We start from the raw sequence: 10,600 nt of genomic DNA, 5'->3' as shown, positions 1-10,600 counted from the left end.
AGGGCAACATCTGTTATCTGAAATACTTCAATTGGTATACCATCTATTCCTGGGGCCTTATTTTTTGCTATTTCCTTCAAAGCAGCATGAACTTCTTCCTTCATCACCATAGGCTCTTGAATACATTAAAAAAAAAATCTTGCCTTTGAAATCATTTTAACAAGAGCAGTAAAGTTATCATCATGGGGAAAATAAGGATTTAAGTAATTTCCTTCTATTGTTTTAAATTTTAGTGTGGGGCTTGTTTCAAATTACAGAGAGGGGAGACACCATTTTTTCCCATTTCTTAAAATCCTGAAGGTATTAATGCAGCAGTGGTGGGAAAATGTCTTGGGCCTTCCCAGGAAGGCTATCTCTAGCCATTCTGTTTGAAATCACACTTCTTCCCATTGCCACTCTGCCTCGTTCCATTCTCCCCTACCTCACTTTTCCTATAGCACACATATCCATCTGCTCCCACACCCCACCCTCTTACCTCAGCTAAAACATAAGCTCCATGCAGGCAGGAAATGCATTTTTGCTTTGTTTTGGGGTTTTTTTGCTAACAGTTCCTAGTATTTGGCACAAAGCAAATTCTCAAGAAATAGATACAGTTGTTGTTGTTATGTATCATCAAGTCAGTATCAACTCACAGCTGACCCTGAGGGGGGTTTTCAGAGGCAGTAACCTGAGGGGCAAGAAACTGCTCCTCTTTCTCTCCCAGATCAGCTGATGGATTCGAACCACATGCCGTCAGGTTGGCAGCACAACTCTCTAAATATATGCTCAGTAAATAAAATTTTAAAACTCCTGTAAAATCTTTATTTTATATGCCTACATATGCATCTAAAACACAAATTTTCATGATACAGTACAAAGTTTTGCAAATAGCAAGTTCACTCTGATTGTCACCAACAGACTCTGTCTTAACTGAGATTTGGCATTTATCTTTTAAGCTTGATTTCCAAAAACATGTGGAAAAAGAATGGGAACGCGGACAGGGGTGGGGGGAATTAGGTATATACCAACCTTACCAAGATAGAAATCTAGACTGTTTCAAAAAAGATGATATGTAAGCTAAAGAGTAAGTCCAGTGCCATCACAAATACATACAGTTCTCACAGTAAAAACACACACTATGCTTAGGCTTAGCCTTATAAATAGCATTTTGGAAATTAACATTAGTAAAGCAGAGAAGCTGTCATATTATTGTTTTCAACAGTCACATTTATTAGAGCTATATAAACTGACACATGCTGATGACTCTGAAAAAGTTCTTTATTTCTAATTATTATAAAACAGTCCATTTCAAGCACAACCTTGAAAAAACCAAATCCTTCTTCCCCTCCAGACAACTCCACTCACAGCGATCCTAGAGAAAAGATGTTTTCCATGGGACTTTCAAGGCTGTAAATCTTTATGGAAGTAGACTGTCACATCTTTCTCCAGGAGAAAACGTAGCTTCAAACTGCCAAGTTTTCAGTTAAATGCCAGGTGCTGAACGACCAAGGTTCCTTAAAGGCAACTTACATGACCGATCCTAATTCTCCTTTCTCCCTCATTACTTCTACTATTGCTGTTGGTGGGTGCATTGACTCAAGTGTGACTCATAGCAACACTACGTACAACAAACACTACACTGAACTCTGTTCTATCCTGTGCCATAATTACATAAAACGAAAACTGGCATGCCTTGACAAATGTACTTTCTATAACTAAAACTACAAATGTAAGTCAACAGAAAATTCTACAAACAGTAGACACTTTTAAGTATCGAGCACTGTACTGTAAGTAGGGAATTTAGAGAAACAAGTCAAAATATTTTTGAGGCCACAAAGATTCTGCAGCATATATATCAATTCCATCGGAAAAACTTAAAAGTAAGCATTATCCTATCATAACCTCCCTTCATGGTACCAAAAACGAGAATATAGTCATTCTAACTCCTGGGTTTTTTCCTAAAAGAGCTCTTTCTTCTGTTTATTTCAACCAAGTATTATAGAAGACCCTTCTGCAAAATGGTTATGACAATCTAAGTAATTATCATGAAGGAAAGAAACAAAACATAAGTGCATCATGAGGAAATACTAAGGAATGCAGAAGAAAACTACTAGCAAAATACAACAGTTGCCCAGTGGTTAGTGGGCAAATAAACATAAAGACATAAATCCCTACTTTCCTAACACAATTCATCAGTGCATCCAACCTATCTCCAAATAAGGCATTACTTTTTCTCATGTCTATTTTAAACCCTATAAAACTCTAAAAATATATCTATAATCCTTTAGCTATTCTTCACACAGAATATATTTTAGAAATACATTCCACAGTACTGTGTCATAAGTTCAGCTCTGCTCACAATGACTCTCTCACACAGCAGAAGGGAACCCTTTCAATCCTGTGCCACCCTCACAATCTCACTGAAGGTCTTGTACTGGTGTCTCCCTCTACTTTTCCAAGCATGATGTCCTTCCTACCCCAAGAACTCCAGATAACAAGATAACATGCAACAAGTATATGTCTTGTTCAGGGCACTCTGGCTGCACTTCTCCAAAGGCAGATTAACTGGACGGAGAACTCTAGAAAATATTTAACCCTAACAATAAATTTTATTTAATGACTCCACATGAAATAAATATCTCTCATTAAGATTATTTTAAACCCCATTTATGAGCAACCAATTTATTTCAATGGAGCACCATGTGGTCTGATTCATAAATTATGAACACTTCTTAATTCATCCTGGCTGTAGAGCATTAAACAGGGTAATGCACACACATTATCACTTAATTAATACTGGACTGGGGATTGTGCTACCAGCACAGGATGGCATAACCCAGAGAGAAGAGGAAAAACAATCAAGTAACTGCAACAATTACTAAGCGTTTCCTGAAGCTATGGCTGAAAGAGATGAAATGCATCACCTGTTCTTTCAACAAGAGATTGTCACTCAAAAAAAGACCCCATTTTTCAGCATCAGTTTCAGACACAGCCTAGCCAATGGCACACACTGGTAAAAATCTATCACCCTGTTATTATATGCACGTTCCTATTACACTTCATCAAGTGGGGGAAATAATGGCTAGAGTTAACTGTGTTCCTTATATACACACAAACTATAATGAGTACTTTATATTTATTTCTAAGCATCACAGTAGCTCTGTCAAGTACGTATCATTCAAACTCCCACTTTTACAGATAGGGACACAAGGCTCAGAAAGCTTATTTACTATGTATCATCCCAGTAATAGCTTCCCACATCCACCCACCACAAACTTTGCTGCTATAGTTTAGATCATTCCATGTTTCTTTCCTTAGAATGTTTTTTCACCTTTCTTCCTATCAGATTAAGTGTATCAGAGATGATAAGGACGACACAGGACTGAGCAGGGTTCAAGTCTCTTGTTAATTGGGTTGTCATATTCGACCCGATGGCACTTAACAATTGCCTACTCTGGGAACTCTGGTGCCATGTCAACAGGAAGCAGCCCTGCTAGCTCAAAGACCACAGCTGCCTGGTGGTTTGAACCTACTAGGAGCTCCACAAGAAGAAGACAGACAATCTCCTCCCTCTCATTCCATATGGCCTCAGAAGCCCATTGGAGGGCCAGCTATAGTCAGTTCAGACTCAACGACAATAAATGGCTGTTGACTGACTTCTGCCCATGCTTTAAGGTGCAACTTCTTTCTACCAAGACATATTTCCTGTTATGATACCAAAACAAACAAAAGAAATCCACAGCCATTGAGCTGATTCTGAATCACAGCAACTCTACAGGACAGACCAGGATGCCCTATAGGGGTTTCAAGGCTGTTTAAACTTAATGCGGAATGTCACTTCTCCAGGGGCGCAGCTGGTGGTTTGCACCATCAACTTTTGATTAGCAACTAAATGCTTAACTACTCAATCCTCATAAATCAATGAAAAGAAAGCCAGGATTCTGTACTGAAGCTGTTGATTTCATAATCTACTACCCTAACTAAATTATAAACTCCCATAAAATACATAGAACAGTCCCCCAACACCTAAACAATCGCTCAGGAACTGCTCTCAGCAAACGCTGCTGTAAGAAGAATCAAATGTGAAAAAGGAGAGAAAATAGGAAGAAAGGGAAGGGAGGGAAAGAGAAAATCCCAGCTCCCAGGCCTCAAAAATTGATTTAGAACTGAGAACACACTCATAAATATTGCCTTCAAAATTAGCTAATCTCTACTTGATCACTAATACTGAGTTCTTGCAAGAATAAAAAGTGTTACCAAAAACAAAAAAAATAACACTCAAGTACACAGGATCTAGCAGCAACTCTAAGGTACAGGGAATAATCCATGAGCATTTCTCCAGTCTTAATTAAAACTTACCTATACATATTTACAATTATGAAAGCATTAAAAGGATACTTGCTGAGCTAAAATTTACCTGTCATTTCTAAACAATTATAAAGTGTAAACAACAAATGCTCATGCTTATTAGATATGCCATTCTCATTTTTAAGAAAAATGAAGATTGTTAATCCTTTTCCACGCCTTCACTTTAATTATATCTCCATGTTCTTCTCTAATGACGCTGCATTGATTCTGTCAAATAGAAAATGACAATGACAAGGCAGTCAGCCCGAAGGCATCGCTTTCACCTGGCACTCAGTACATGTCTCCTCCATTTACACCTAAATCATTTATTCCTAAATCGCTGTACAGAAAATAGATTCTGGATTCCAAGCGTCTGCACACAACAGCAGGCTCAAAATTATTTATAGTGCTGTCAATTACACCAACATTACCCATTTACAGAGGACAAACTACGCAGAGCCCACGGTAGGCAGGGTAATGGAAAAAGAACTTTAGCTGGTAATGGAAGAGAGGTTTAAGTAAAAACCTAGGACTGGCTATTTTGTTTTCTCCTACCATCTATCTTTCCTGTCCTACCATATAACAAAGGTATTAGGTATATACAGTTGTGGTGGTTATGTGCTGTCGAGTCAGAACCAATTCACAGCTGACCCTAGAGCAGGTTTTTCAGAGGCAGTAAACTGCACAGGAGGAGAAAGCCCACCTCTCTCTGTTAGAGCAGCTGGTGGATAAGAACCACATGCCTTTGGGTTGGCAGTGCAGCTCCTTACCACTAGGCCACCAGAAATCTATCAGTATACAGTTAGGACCCAAATAAATATTGTTTGTTACTGATGACAATTAAGCAATTATCAAGTACATTCCAGGTAATCTGTCCTAAACTTCAATTTAGTTCTAGAAACCTTCCAGAAGGCAAGAAAACAGGAAAAAGAGAAGACAAAAGGAATTGCTTGTGACCATCAGGTAATGAAACTAAGTTTTCTTGTGTGTTTGTAATACTGTCTCTAAAGAGAATTCTAAAGCATCAGCAACAAAAAAATATGTGAACAAAGACAGCACTGTATAAAAAAAACAAAACAAACAAACAAAAAAACCTTCATTTCCCCAAAGGGTATCTACTCGTTTACATGTAGAAATGACTGCATTTGTTGCCCATTTTGTATGTGGTGTGCTTGGCTTCCTTTACTTTATCTAGTCTATCCTTAAAAATTAAGTAATAAAAGGGGAAAGAGACTGCAAGTGAGTGGCAGCTACAAGACAATTTAAAAAACCTCAAAAGGCAAGAGAGAAAGGACTAGAAAGAAAAAGGGCTAAAGTAGAAAGCTAAGAACATACAATGCAAAAATTATCCACAAAACCAAACAGCCTAAAAGCAGTAAGAACAAGAATTACAAGATGATAATCTGAGAACAATAAGTATCAACAAAATTCAAAGGCAGGTAACAGGCTAAATCGGTAAGACTGGGCAAGGCAAAAGCAGGAAGCCCATGCTCTGTATTCCCATTTTAGCAAAATAATCAATAGCTTCAGCTCTGTTTTTATGTAGTACCCGGGAATGTGCAAGAAGAAAGAGAAAAAAATATTCATTGATCAGCAAAGTGTTTCTCACATTCTCAGCAGGCATGCCTTAGCATTTCCAATTTATTATAGTAAAAAACATGTAGGAATTCTAAAGATAGAAATTTTGACAGTATAGCATGCAAACATAATCTTGCTAAACAAAATCTGATGCAACTGATATTAGCCTCTATCATTTGCTATCTAAATAAGAATGCAAGTATATAACTTAAATATGCTCTTTATGTTCACATTTATAGAAAGTTCAGTTGCCGTATACTGTCGGATCAGAACCAACTCTAGCTGACACTCCAGCAGATTTTTCAGAGGCAGTAGTAAACCACACAGGAGGAGACTGCCCATCTTTCTTCTGTGGAGCAACTAGTAAAGTCAAACCCAGTAACTCTATATTGGCAGCACAATTCCCTACCACCAGAGCCACTAGGGCTCTAAGAAAGTTCAGTAGTATTTCTGTCATCACAGTAAGTCAATCAAGCACACTTAATAGTTTCAAGGTACAGGTTTTCCAAGAATAATACTAAGAAGAAGCATAATCCTGTCTATAAATGAAAACCAACATTAAACTATCAAACTGAAAGAGTATCTCAAAATACAAATCATTCTTTCATAAAATATTTAAGAAATCCGTACAAAATGCAAAGACACAATTATCACTGAAGAAAATATTTTCAAGAAAGTGAACCAAAGGGGGAAAACCATAAATGATTTTGTGGGACAGGGCTGTCTGTCTGATGACACCATGCAAACCACCAGGGGGTGGGTGCGCACATAGGGAGGAATGCATTGACACCCACAAATTATAGAACTGAAAAATAATCATAATACTTTCAATAATATTCAGTAACGGAATCAAGGAAAGTCAAAACCAAACAAAAAAGCACTTTTCATATTAGTATTCAGGATTCCAGAAAACAGAACCTAATCCACTGCCATCCAGGCAATTCCAATTCAAAGCAATTTTCCATCAGGATCCAGAGGAAGAAGACTGTCTCATCTGATTCTCATGGAGCAGCTGGAAGATTCCAATCACTCAACATTGCTAGTTATCCAATATGTATCCCTGACTACTGAGGGTTAGTGTGAGTTCATGGACTCTCAAATCATACAGCTACTACGGCAATGGCTGACATGACTACCCTTTTGGATAATTTGGCAAAAGATATCAAAATCTTTTTTAAATGTGTCTTTTTCCAAGTCCAAGTCATTATAAGAAAACTACAAATATTTCTCATGGGGAAAAAATATTAAAACCCTTAACAAAAACCTAGCAAATGGAAGCCTGCATTATAGACAATGGAGAGAAACAAGAAGTTTTAATAAGAGAATAAAAAGTTGGTTCAAAATCAATCAATGAATCTTAACAGATTAAGCCAGGTGGCCAAATAGTCTCCTCTATAGCTGCACAAAAGTGTTATGATGAAATCCAGCTCTTATTTTGTAAAAACATTAAACCATCTAGCAATGGAACAGGAGGAGGAATAGAATGGAACTTTCTCAACAACCATATGACCCAATTATTTCACTGCTAGGAATATACCCCAAAGAAAACAGAACTGAGACAGAGAGATTTGTTTCTAGCAGCATTATTCACAATAGCAAGAAAATGTAAACAGCCCAAATACCCATTAACAAATGAAAGGATTGAGAAACTGTGGTACAACTAATCAACCAAACATATCAGTTTCCCTGGAAACCCCTGAAGCAGTCCCCAAACAAAACAAAAAAAAAGGAAAATAGAAAAAGCTTTATGTTTACAAAGTACAGATGGCTCTGGACCATGGAAGACTGACATTCCTCCATTACCAACTGAGTTGCCACCAATAAACAACCTTCATCAAGACACTGCATGAGGCTGGTGCTAGTTGCTGAAATTGAGCACCAAAGGGGAAAAGGTAGAAAATTATCAGTGACTCCTTCAGAGATGTTTTCCACCTCAAAAGGAGATGTGTGCTGTAGGAGATCGTGCAACTACATGACTATAAAGAAAACCAAGGCGGACAAGGAGAAGAGGTCTAAGGCAAAGAGCAGGTCTTCTAAGGAGCATGATCCTTCCGTGGCTCCTCCCCAAGGTGGAGACATCCATCTTTGATGGTACTCTCCTGGAGGCAGGGAAAACTGTTGTGGTGACAACTTCATCCATGGAGGCCCAGGTATAATCAAAAGAGGCTGAAGACATTAAGTGGTGTGTGTAGTCCACAGGAAAGTCTCCTGCAAACACAAAGCTCCACTGCAGTGCTGTTCAGGACAAGTGTGGGTCCTTGACAAAATGGACAAAGTGACCACTCTTCTTCACATCCGCCTGTGTTTCCACACTTCCACACATGGAAGACAATGTACCCTAGCTGCATTCAGAGGACATATATCATGTTAATGAAAAGCTTCCAATGAGGAAGAGACTGGAATCCCAAGGGAAAGAGCATTTCTGTGATGTGCTCAGTAACTGAAAGTTGTCCCTGGTATCCCTGACCACACATCCCCTCTTGAGCTGGGTTTTCCTACTCAGAGTGAGAACTTCAGAAGCTGTTCTTTTTTCATTACAAATGTAGTCATTTCAAACTGTTGGCTACATAACACAAAGGAAATGTAGTTAACACTTCCACACTAACACTACATAAAAAAAAAAATTACTCTTAATACAGAAAACTTTTTTCTAATGTTTCTAGGATTTGGCTTTGAGAGCAAGACCTATTTGCACCATTATTTTTAAGTAAAGCTGTTTAGTAATATAGTTTGGCTCTTTAAAAATAAAAGAAAAAGTGTAAGATTATCTCTCAACCATAAACTGAATTAATTGAACTTGAATTGGTCAAGTAATTTTCACTGTATTTGAAGGAGTCATAGTCACATATGTGACTTGTTAAACAACGTCCTTAACTTGGGACTTGAGCAGCATTCTTAAGTTCACATAATGGTGATTAAAATATTGGATTTACTAGAATGACTAAAAACGCTGCGGAGACAATCAAGGTTTAAAGTTAATTAGACACAAGTACAGATTTCCACCTTTGATGTTCAGTTCATCTTTCAAATGAAGAATGTTTGCAGGGATGCTAAGGATTAAAAATAATCTATTTAAAGCAATTATTATAGTGTTATGCAAATAATACATACTGAGCCTATAGTAATTATTAAGTTTAGTCTTTGTTTCCTGCACTGAGGTGATCGGTAATTTCAAGTCATTTGTTAGCCATTTCTAAAGCTGTAAGACTTTTGGAATTTAAACTCTGGCCTTTGTATTTCCTGTTAGTGATCTGTTTTCTACCCCTAGTTTTAACCTTTTCTAGGATATCATGCAACATACAGGCTTAGAGGCTGGATTCCTTGATTTATCATAATTTGTAATTTTGTGTATATATGAATATAAGTTTCACTCACTTGGGGTAAATACCCAAGAAGACAAATGTCTGAACTTCATATTAAGTGAATGTTTAACTTGACCAAAAAAGACCAATATTTTCAAAAATTACTGTACCATCTTGTTTACTAAGAAATGTTTTCTTACCCTCTGTTTATCATCTTTGAAAAATACCTATTAAAGTTTTTTGCAAAAAAAAAAATTTACAGTTAACATAAGATGTAATCATAAAGATAATGTTTCTATCTCAAAGCAAGAATGTCTGCTTTTCCCACTGCCAGTGATTATATTGAAGAGCTTCCTACCTAGTTTAGTAAGGCAAGAAAGCAAAAGTAAGTGGATATAGATTTAAAAGGAAAAAATGAAACCACAATTCCCATGTGTGAACAATATAATCCCTTACAAGAACAACTTTTCAAATCTCATAAAAAGGCAGTGGAATGAACAGATGAGTTTAAAAAGATATAATGCCATGTATTTCCATATAATGGTACCAAACACCTAGCCACTGATATATTTTAAATATCATTTCTAATTCTTGTTGTTGATTATGCAAAGGCATTTGATTGTGTGGATCACAACAAACTGTGGCTAATTCTAAGAAGAATGGGAATTCCAGAACACTTGATCGTGCTAATGCAAAACCTATACTTGGACCAGGAGGCAATTGTCAGAACAGAGGAGGGAAATACTGCATGGTTCAAGACTGGGAAGGGTGTACGCGAGGGATGTGTCCTATCTCCATACCTTTTCAACCTATATGCAGAACAGATCATCCAGGAGGCTGAGCTGTATGAGGAGAAGTGTGGCAACAAGACTGGAGGAAGATGCATCAAAAATCTGCACTATGTAGATGACACAACCCTGCTTACTGAAATTGAGAAGGACCTGAAGTACTTACTGCAGAAGTTCTGCAGCTTTCAGTATGGATTGAGGCTCAATATCAAGACAAAGATTCTGATCACTGGGCCAACTGGCAGCATCAGGATGGATGGTGAAGAGACTAGGATTGTTAACAGCTTTAGTTTGCTTGGCTCAAGTCAACACTCTTGGCACCAGCAGCCAGGAAATTAAAAGACGTATTGCAATGGGAAAGTCTGCTGTGAAGGATTTCTCAAAAGTAGTGAAGAGCAATGGTGTCACCCTGGAGACTAAGGTGAGCATAATTCAGGCCATGGTCTTTGCAATCACTTGCTATGCATCAGAGAGCTGGACAATGACTAGGGAAGACAGAGGAGAACTGACACTTTTGAGCTGTGGTGTTTGAGAAGAATACTGATATACCATGGACTGCTAAGAAAACAAACAGGTTCAACCTAGAGAGAGTTAAATCAGGTTGTT

The 10,600-nt window shown here is 37.7% G+C and overlaps 1 protein-coding gene and 1 pseudogene across 1 annotated transcript in view; one reads left to right on the top strand and one right to left on the bottom strand.

Annotated features, from left to right (window-relative positions):
• Positions 1-7,814, top strand: part of LOC102860996 — a 19,979-nt pseudogene extending 12,165 nt beyond the window's left edge.
• The window catches only part of DDX10 (DEAD (Asp-Glu-Ala-Asp) box polypeptide 10), a 224,382-nt gene that overhangs the window by 137,350 nt on the left and 76,432 nt on the right, over positions 1-10,600 (bottom strand).

Source organism: Elephantulus edwardii, unplaced genomic scaffold (assembly GCF_000299155.1).
Source record: "Elephantulus edwardii isolate Elephantulus edwardi_28Jun2011 unplaced genomic scaffold, EleEdw1.0 scaffold00245, whole genome shotgun sequence".
NCBI classification, from domain to species: domain Eukaryota; kingdom Metazoa; phylum Chordata; class Mammalia; order Macroscelidea; family Macroscelididae; genus Elephantulus; species Elephantulus edwardii.
This window is presented reverse-complemented; position numbering and strand designations above follow the sequence as displayed.